Source organism: Schistocerca cancellata, chromosome 1 (assembly GCF_023864275.1).
Source record: "Schistocerca cancellata isolate TAMUIC-IGC-003103 chromosome 1, iqSchCanc2.1, whole genome shotgun sequence".
Classification (NCBI taxonomy): Eukaryota; Metazoa; Arthropoda; class Insecta; order Orthoptera; family Acrididae; genus Schistocerca; species Schistocerca cancellata.
The window spans coordinates 1,021,591,251-1,021,600,210 of NC_064626.1; the positions used below are offsets into that span (position 1 = coordinate 1,021,591,251).

At 46.1% G+C, this 8,960-nt stretch overlaps 1 non-coding gene across 1 annotated transcript; it reads right to left on the reverse strand.

The window, feature by feature from the left end:
• Positions 1–756: 756 nt before the first annotated feature.
• On the reverse strand, positions 757–955 carry LOC126096505 (U2 spliceosomal RNA). The gene has a single exon (XR_007522057.1). It is a non-coding gene; the product is annotated as a U2 spliceosomal RNA (small nuclear RNA).
• Between the last annotated feature and the right edge of the window lie 8,005 nt (positions 956–8,960).

The window sequence follows — 8,960 nt, forward strand, 5'->3', positions numbered from 1 at the left end:
GTTTAATTACCGTATTTAGGTTCTTTCATTACGCACATAAACCCTATTGAGCGATCATTTTATCGCGGAATTTTCAAATATTCACTGAGATCTCTGCTCAATAGATCTTACATCCAGCATTAGTCTTACACTCAGCATTAGTCTAAATGAAAAAAGCACTCTAAAAAAGCAAAACCGACGCACCGCGAAGGAGCTATGCAATTTGCTCACGAATTAACTTTCACACAGGTATCGACGGATAATGCAGAATTGGATTGAAATTACAATGAAATCCAGACCTTGATGTGCTTACAGGGGTTGATAAACATCAACGGGGACAGGTGAAAATGCGTGCCATACTCCGCAAGCCACCTGACGGTGTGTCGCGGAGGTTACCTTGAGTACCTCTATCGGTTCTCCCTTCTATTCCAGTCTCGTATTGTTTTTTGGAAAGAAGGATTGTCAACATGCTTCTGTGTGGGCTCTAATCTCTCTGATTTTATCCTCATGGTCTCTTCGCGAGACATACGTAGGAGAGAGCAATATACTGCTTGAATCTTCGGTGAAGGTATGTTCTCGAAACTTTAACAAAAGCCCACACCGAGCTACTGAGCGCCTCTCCTGCAGAGTATTCCACTGGAGTTTATCTATCATCTCCGTAACGCTTTCGCGATTACCAAATGTTCCTGTAACGAAGCGCGCTGCTCTCCGTTGGATCTTCTCTATCTCTTCTATCAACCCTATCTGGTACGGATCCCACACTGCTGAGCAGTATTCAAGCAGTGGGTGAACAAGCGTACTGTAACCTACTTCCCGCAACAGAGGTGGAGCAAGCCCCTAGCAGTCCGTCATGAGCCAAAAATGAGTTTAATATTCTGGTCCTGTGATGCAGGAGGTATCAATATTAAGCTGATAAGAACATATACTACACTTTGATCTCAGCCAAATCCGTCTGAGCCACCGAGGACACAGAGGACAGTGCGACTGCAGAGACTTATCTCTTGCACGCTCCCCGTGAGACCCACATTTCTAACTTACTGTCCACACACTACATTTGTAGTGCCCCTGCACACTATACTCATTACTCGCGGCAGTCAATAACGGACTCCCGTCAGAGTTCGGGCAATGAGAGTGCATTCGCACTGAGGATCATTGGCCGATAAGCCTTATCTACACTCATGCTCATAAATTAAGGATAATGCTGATACATGGTCAAACTACACTCTGGTGGGCGGTTTGCGGGTTTAAATCACCTCGGGGTTTAACCATGCGGTGCGTTTGACCTGCGGTCGTCGCACGGTGGCTCTGGCAGAAATCCACATACGCAGAGGTGTTTTGGTGCATGACAGAGTACGGTGCAGCGATTAAGTGTGCAGACGTTCTCAGACGTGCTAATGGTGACTGTATGTTCAAAATGGCTCAAAGAACACGTATTGATGACGTCATGAGGGCTAGAATAGTAGGACGACTGGAGGCTGGTCAAACACAGCAGGTTCTCAGCACGGGCCCTTCGTGTGCCACAAAGTGCGATCTCAAGATTATGGCAACGATGCCAGGAGACAGGAAACGTGTCCAGTCGCTACAGTACGGGACGTCCACAGTGTAAAGTACCACAAGAAGCCTGATACCTCACCATCAGTGCCCGCAGACGGCCACGGAGTACTGCAGGTAGCTTTGCTCGGGACCTTAACGCAGCCGCTGGAATAGTTGTCTGCAGACACACAGTCTACAGACGACTGAACAGACATGGTTTACTCGCCCAGAGACCTGCAAGATGCATTCCACTGACCTCTGATCACAGGAGAGCCCATTAAGCCTGGTGCCAAGAACACAATACATCGTCATTGAACAGTGGTCCCAGGTTATGTTCACAAACGAGTCCAGGTATTGTCCGAACAGTGATTCTCGCCGGGTTTTCGTCTGGCGTGAACCTGGAGCCAGATACCAACCCCTTAATGTCATTGAAAGGAGCCTGTATGGAGGTCGTGGTTTGATGGTGTGGGGTGGTATTATGATTGGTGCACGTATACTCCTACATGTCTTTGACAGAGGAACTGTAACAGGTCAGGTGTATCGGGACGTCATTTTCCACCAGTATGTGTGCCTTTTTAGGGGTGCAGTGGGTCCCACCTTCCTCCTGATGGATGATAACGCACGATCCCACCGAGCTGCCACCTTGGAGAAGTACCTTGAAACAGAAGATATCAGGCTACTGGAGTGGCCTGCCTGTTCTCCAGACCTAAACCCCATCGATCACATCTGGGATTCTCTCGGTCGACGTATTGCTGCACATCTTCAAACCTCCAGGACACTTCAGGAGCTCCAACTGGCCCTGGTGCAAGAATGGGAGGCTATAACCCAGCAGCTACTCGACCACATGATTCAGAGTATGCCAACCCGTTGTGTGGCCTATGTACGTGCGTATGGTGATCATATCCCATATTCATGTCGGGGTACATGCGCACGAATCATTGGCGTTTTGTAGCACATGTGTTTCAGGACGGTTTTCTCTACTTATCACCAATACTGTGGACTTACAGGTCTGTGTCGTGCGTGTTCCCTATGTGCCTATGCTATTAGCGCCAGTATTGTGTAGTGCCACGTTGTGTGGCACCATATTCTGCAATTATCTGTAATTTATAAACAAGAGTGTGTATGAATTTGGTATCTGTTCTATGATATTGGTGATCTTGCATCTCTCGAAGAATGAAATTACAATGATGCAATACCAGAGCATACAATCTTTGCAAATGTCATTCAGTTTACTCAACCGCACAGTAACTGTGCCTCACAGACAGGCGCGTCAACAATGTACGTAAATGTCAGCATTTGAGAGGATGTGTAGTTGGGCTCAAAGCAGCCTGTTGGTGTGATCGGCGAATCGCACACCATTTGAATAGGAACGATGCCACGATTCGAGGATGTTGGCAAGCATGGGCGAACCATGTCTGAACTCAGCGACAAGAAGGAAGCGGTCGATGTAGAGAGACGACAGAAGGTGAGGACCGAGCAGTCGTCTATCACTAAGAGCCCCGGATTCATTGTTATCATCTACCGGAAGTTCAACTAGTGCTTCGTTGACCACAAGGGCACTAACAGGCGGCTCACAGAAAGGGAGCTGAGCTCACAGCGACCCTTGCGCCTCCTGGTGTGTACACCAAGAACCCCGTTTGCAGTGGTGTCGCGCTCATTTGGTCTGCAATTTCGTTGTATGGAGTAGAATTGTTTTTAGTGATGAGTTGCCCTTCGAAGTGAACCAACATGGAGGCCCCTGGACACTCCTAGGTTACCACTTTTGACGTCGCCTACCATACGGCCCAACATCCAGAAGTCATGGTTAGGTGTGCAGATTCATTTCATGTCGGGACCCATTTCGTTTTCATCTGCGACCCCTTAAAGCACAGTGCTACGTCAAAGATATCCTACATCTCATTTTGTTGCCCTTCATGGCAAGCTACCCTAGGCTTACATTTCGGCAAGACAATGTCCGCCTGCACATGGCGAGAGTTTCTACTGCTCCTCTTCGTGTTTGCCAAACCCTAAAATGGCCAGCAAGGTCGCCGGTTCTCTCCCCAATTGAGAAAGTTTGGAGCATTGTGGGCAGGCTCTCCAACCAGTTCGGGATTTTGACGATATAACGTGCCAGTTTGACAGAATTTGACACGACATCCGTAAAGAGTACGTCCAAGAACTCTATCAACCAATGGCAAACAAATAACTGTTTGCAAAAGGGGCCACATGTGGACTAACGCGTTTCTAACTAGCTCAGTTTCTGAAGCTCTTTCTCTTGAACAAATAACCCATTTTTCTGAAATTGTAATCGTTTATCTGTACATGTATATCACAACTACCGTTTGCCGTCCCATTTGGATAATTCCTTCGTGGTGCATCGTTTTTTTGTTTTAAGTATAAATAAATTGTTCTGGAGGTCAAATTACAAGAAAAATGATATATAACAGACGTTTTTGAAAAATCAGTTGTTTCACTTGCGCGAAAATTCGATATTAATTTAGTGTGACAGGTGATGGTGGTAACTTTTCCGTCTCAAAGGCCACCGAAGAATTCAAGGGAATCATTAACGGTCGTACGGCGTTGGTAGACGGAAGAGTCTCACAGGGTTGCTGAGGCCTTCCTCAGAAGGGACGCGTTTCATATCAGGAGGCACGCCTGACATGGTATCCGTCGTGGTTGCTGCGAGCTCAGAAACGACCTGATACATCTCGCGGAACGTGCTACTCACAGCGTTTTGCGACCACAATGCTCTTTACCGGCAGTTGTCAGCTGCATGTGACGAGTAAATCACACAGTTTGTTTACGAAAATGGACGCGCGTAAAATAGCTGCGTTAACTCCGTTTGCTAGCGGCACAAAAGTTCAGAATCAGCCAGTAACGCAAACTGCAGTGTTCCAGTTCACTGGATCATGTTACCTGGCTCATTCATCAAACTGGACAAAGTTTCTCCTGCGCACAGAGTGCTCTTATTTGTAATAAAATAGATAAGTACCTGGGGTCCTCCATCTTCTCCTACCCCATCTCTCTGTCCATCTCCATTACGCCATCTCCCTGTCTATCCTCTGCCCCCACTTCTTTCTGTCTGTCTCCTCCTCCCTCCTCTCTCTCTGTCAACCTCCTCCTTCCCCCTTTCATCTTCTCACCCTTCCTTTCTGCGTCAACCTCATCCTCTCCCCTGTCTCTGTCCATCTCCTCCTCTTCCCTTTCACAGTCCATTTCCTCCTCCTTCTCTGTCTGTTCATCTCTTCCTTCTCATATCTCCACCTTTTTCGTTCCTCCCCCTCTCTCTGCCATTCTCCTCCTTTTTCCTTCATCTGTTCATCCCCTCCTCTCCCATCTCTCTGCCAATTTCCTCCTCTTGTATCTCTGTCCATCTCCTCCTGTATATGCCTATCTCCTCCTTCCCCTTGCTGTCTGTCAATCTCCACGTCCTCGCTTCTCTCTCTACATTATCACACTCACACCAATAGAAGGTTCATAGTCCATATCCCTACAGTATTTCTTTCCAGATTGTAGCTATGAGGCCTTTTCGAAAAGAGAGATCCGATCGTTCTATTTACAACAGTTAGCTACACCTTCCAGTTACTTCTCTACATAGTCGCCTCTGGTCTTAAGATATTTGTCGAAACGTTATACCAACTTTTCAATACCCTCGTCATAGAAGCAGGCTGCCTGTGCTTGCTGCCAATTCTCTACTCTGGTCTACAGCTAGCGGGTCATGTGACGAGAAATGAAACACAAGGAGAGTCAATTACAGGCTCTGTTGTGGGTGATCAAATACTTCCCATCGAAAACACTGCAGGAGCATCTTCATTGTCCCTTCAGAGTGCGTCTAAGAATTGTCATGCAGAAGGAAACGTATGGTGGCAGTTATATTATGTGGGCTGCATTACATCAGGCGAAATCTCACACCAGACCCTCATACTTGGTTGGAGACCCTATTGTTCTAGGCACTTTTACGTGCTTACTGAGCGCTCAGAACTGAAAAGATCGACGTGACGTGATTGAGCGGCATACTAGAGGCACTGCCCAACACATCTGTGCAAAGCTTCATCGAATTTGCACTGTGGTTTCCGTTTCCCGCCCCATCGAACCTTACTTTGCGAATAGCCCTCGTAATATGAATACCAAATTTGACTTAAATCGTTCCAGGCGTTTAAGATGGGTTTCTACCCGTGACTTTGCCCACGTACCCATATTTAAAATATGTTTAACACATATTTATCCAATTTCAAGTGCATTTGTACACATATTAACCAGTCTGTTTAGTGACTTTTGCCCAACAGTTTTATTTTAGCGCAGCTCATTGTTTCTGAACTATGTACTGTAAAATTGTATTATTTTGCAGGTACATTCAGTGCTATATATGCCTATTGTCTGTCAAATGTGCTGTGAATAGAGTTAATAGTAAAGAAATAATAATTTAAAACGTCGTCTATTATGCGGCAATTTCTCAAGCATCTCAGTATTGATGATGTCAGTTTCGCTGGACTTTGGGGCGTACAGTGACATATTTTTCTAGATACATTCAGCGGCATATGTGTATACCACCTGCGAACTGAGATGCGAATATTTTTAGAAGTAAAGAATTAATAAATTAAAACTCAGTGCATGATTCGACACATTCTCACGAATCTCATTGTTATGACGTCATATCTCCTGAACTATAAGCCACAGAATGGCATATTTTTCTAGGAATATTCATCGGGACATGTGGAAACTGCCTGCGAACTGTATTGCTAATAGAATTAGTATTAACTTATAACCCTGGGTTCGGTGTGGGGCGGCTGAGGGGTGAAGTGGACTGCGGTAGTCGTCGTGGGGTTGCGGACCACTACGGCTGCGGCGGGCACGGAGCCTCTCCGTCGTTTCTAGGTCCCCGGTTAACATACAATAGTAATAACTTAAAAGGTAATGCATGGTGCGGCAGTTTTTCGTGTTTCTGAGTGTTTGACGTCATATCACTTGAACTATTTGCGTACAATGATACGTATTTTTGTATATACTTTCAGCGCTGGATTCTTTCTGCAAAGTGTTTCGAATAGACTTAGTAGCAACGAAGTAATAAATTTAAACGCTTTGCATGATGCAGTAGTTTTCCTCGTATCTCAGTGTTTATGACGTCGTATTTCCTGAACTATGTGTCGTACAATGATGAATTTTTTTTGCCAAATTCGGTGGTATACCTGAAAACTGTGTGCAAGACATGTCATGCACACAGTAGTAAAGAAGTAATAAATTAAAATTTCATGCTTCATGTGACTGATTTACAGCACGAGCATCGAAAATGTAAGTGAAAAACTGTTTTCCTTTCTTTCATCATTTTTTGGAGGTCGTCAGCGAGAAAATGTTTCGTAAAGGTTCGAAATTAAGTGTAAAGTTTGTCCCAAGTGCTATCATTCTCAAATATGGGAGATTAAAGTGCGGCTATTCTCGTTTAGTGGACTACACTACTTTATCGTCCTCAGCCCATCTCTTTGATAGATCAGGTGGTTTTTACATCCACAGTGATTCCTTCCAGACAGTGAATGATATGTGTACCAAGTTTGGTTGAAATCGGTACAATGGTTTAGAAGGAGATATGGAATATATATATATATACGTACATCGACTTTTATAATTTGTGTGGATAAATTCGAGTCTTGTGGATCATACTTCAATTAAATTAATAAGAAAGTCCAGGAACCTTTCAGAGAACATAAGATGAAAAGAATTATATGTCTCTGTAGACTACGCTACAGTTCTAACTTTACAGCAGTGTCTCACTTGTGTGGTACACTCATGTTCATAAATTAAGGATAATGCTGATACATGCAGAAACAACGCTCTGGTGGGCGGTTTGCGGGTTTAAATCACCTCAGGGTATGACCATGCGGTGCATTTGACCTGCAGTCGCTGCACGGTGGCCCTGGCAGCAGTACACATATGCAGAGCTGTGTTGGTGCATGTCAGAGTACGGTGAAGCGAGTAAGTGTGCAGACGTTTTCAGACGTGCTAATGATGACTGTGTGCTGAAAATGACTCAAAGAACACATACGCATGACGTTATGAGGGGTAGAATACCAGGGCGACTGGAGGCTGCTCAAACACAGCAGGTCGTATAGCACTGGTCCTCCGTGTGCCACAAACTGTGATCTCAAGGTTAGGGCAACGATTGCAGCAGACAGGAAACGTGTCCAGGCGCTACAGTACGGGACGTCCACAGTGTACAACACTACAAGAAGACCGATATCTCACTATCAGTGCCCGCAGACCACCACGGAGTACTTCAGGTAGCCTTGCTCGGGACCTTACCACAGTCACTGGAACAGTTGTCTCCAGACACTAAGTCTACAGACGACTGAACAGACATGGTTTATTCGCTCGCAGACCTGCAAGGTGCATTCCACTGACCCCTGGTCACAGGAGAGCCCGTAAAGCCTGGTGTCAAGAACACAGGACATGAATTTTCCTGGCAGACTACAACTGTGTGCCGGACCGAGACTCGAACTCGGGACCTTTGCCTTTCGCGGACAAGTGCTCTACCAACTGAGCTACCCAAGCACGACTCACGCCCAGTCCTCACAGCTTTACTTCTGCTAGTACCTCGTCTCCTACCTTCCAAACTTTACAAAAGCTCTCCTGAAAGAAAGGATATTGCAGAGACATGGCTTAGCCACAGCTTAGGGGATGTTTCCAGAATGAGATTTTCAATCTGCAGCGGAGTGTGCGCTGATATGAAACTTCCGGGCAGATTAAAACTGTGTGCCGAACCGAGACTCGAACTCGGGACCTTTGCCTTACGCGGGAAAGTGCTCGCAGGAGAGCTTCTGTAAAGTTTGGAAGGTAGGAGACGAGGTACTGGCAGACGTAAAGCTGTGAGGACGGGGCGTGAGTCGTGCTTGGGTAGCTCAGTTGGTAGAACACTTGCCCGCGAAAGGCAAAGGTCCCGAGTTCGAGTCTCGGTCCGGCACACAGTTTTAATCTTCCAGGAAGTTTTATATCAGCGCACACTCCGCTGCAGAGTGAAAATCTCATTCTGGACACAGGACATGGTCATTGAAACAGTGGTCCCAGGTTATGTTCACGGACGGGTCCAGATATAGTATGAACAGTGATTCTCGCTGGGTTTTCATCTGGCGTGAACCAGGAACCAGATACCAACTCCTTAATGTCCTTAAAAGGGAACTTTATGGAGGTCGTGGTTTGATGGTGTGGGGCGGCATTATGATTGGTGCTCGTACACCCATGTATGTCTTTGACAGAGAAACTGTAACAGGTCAGCTGTATCGGGACGTCATTTTGCACCAGTATGTCCGCCATTTCAAGGGTGAAGTTGGTCCCATCTTCCTCCTGATGGATGATAACGCACGGCCCTACCGAGCTGCCATCGTGCAGGGGTACCTTGAAACAAAAGATATCAAGCGACTGGAGTGGCCTGCCTGTTTTCCAGACCTAAACCTCATCTAACACGTCTGGGATGCTCTCGG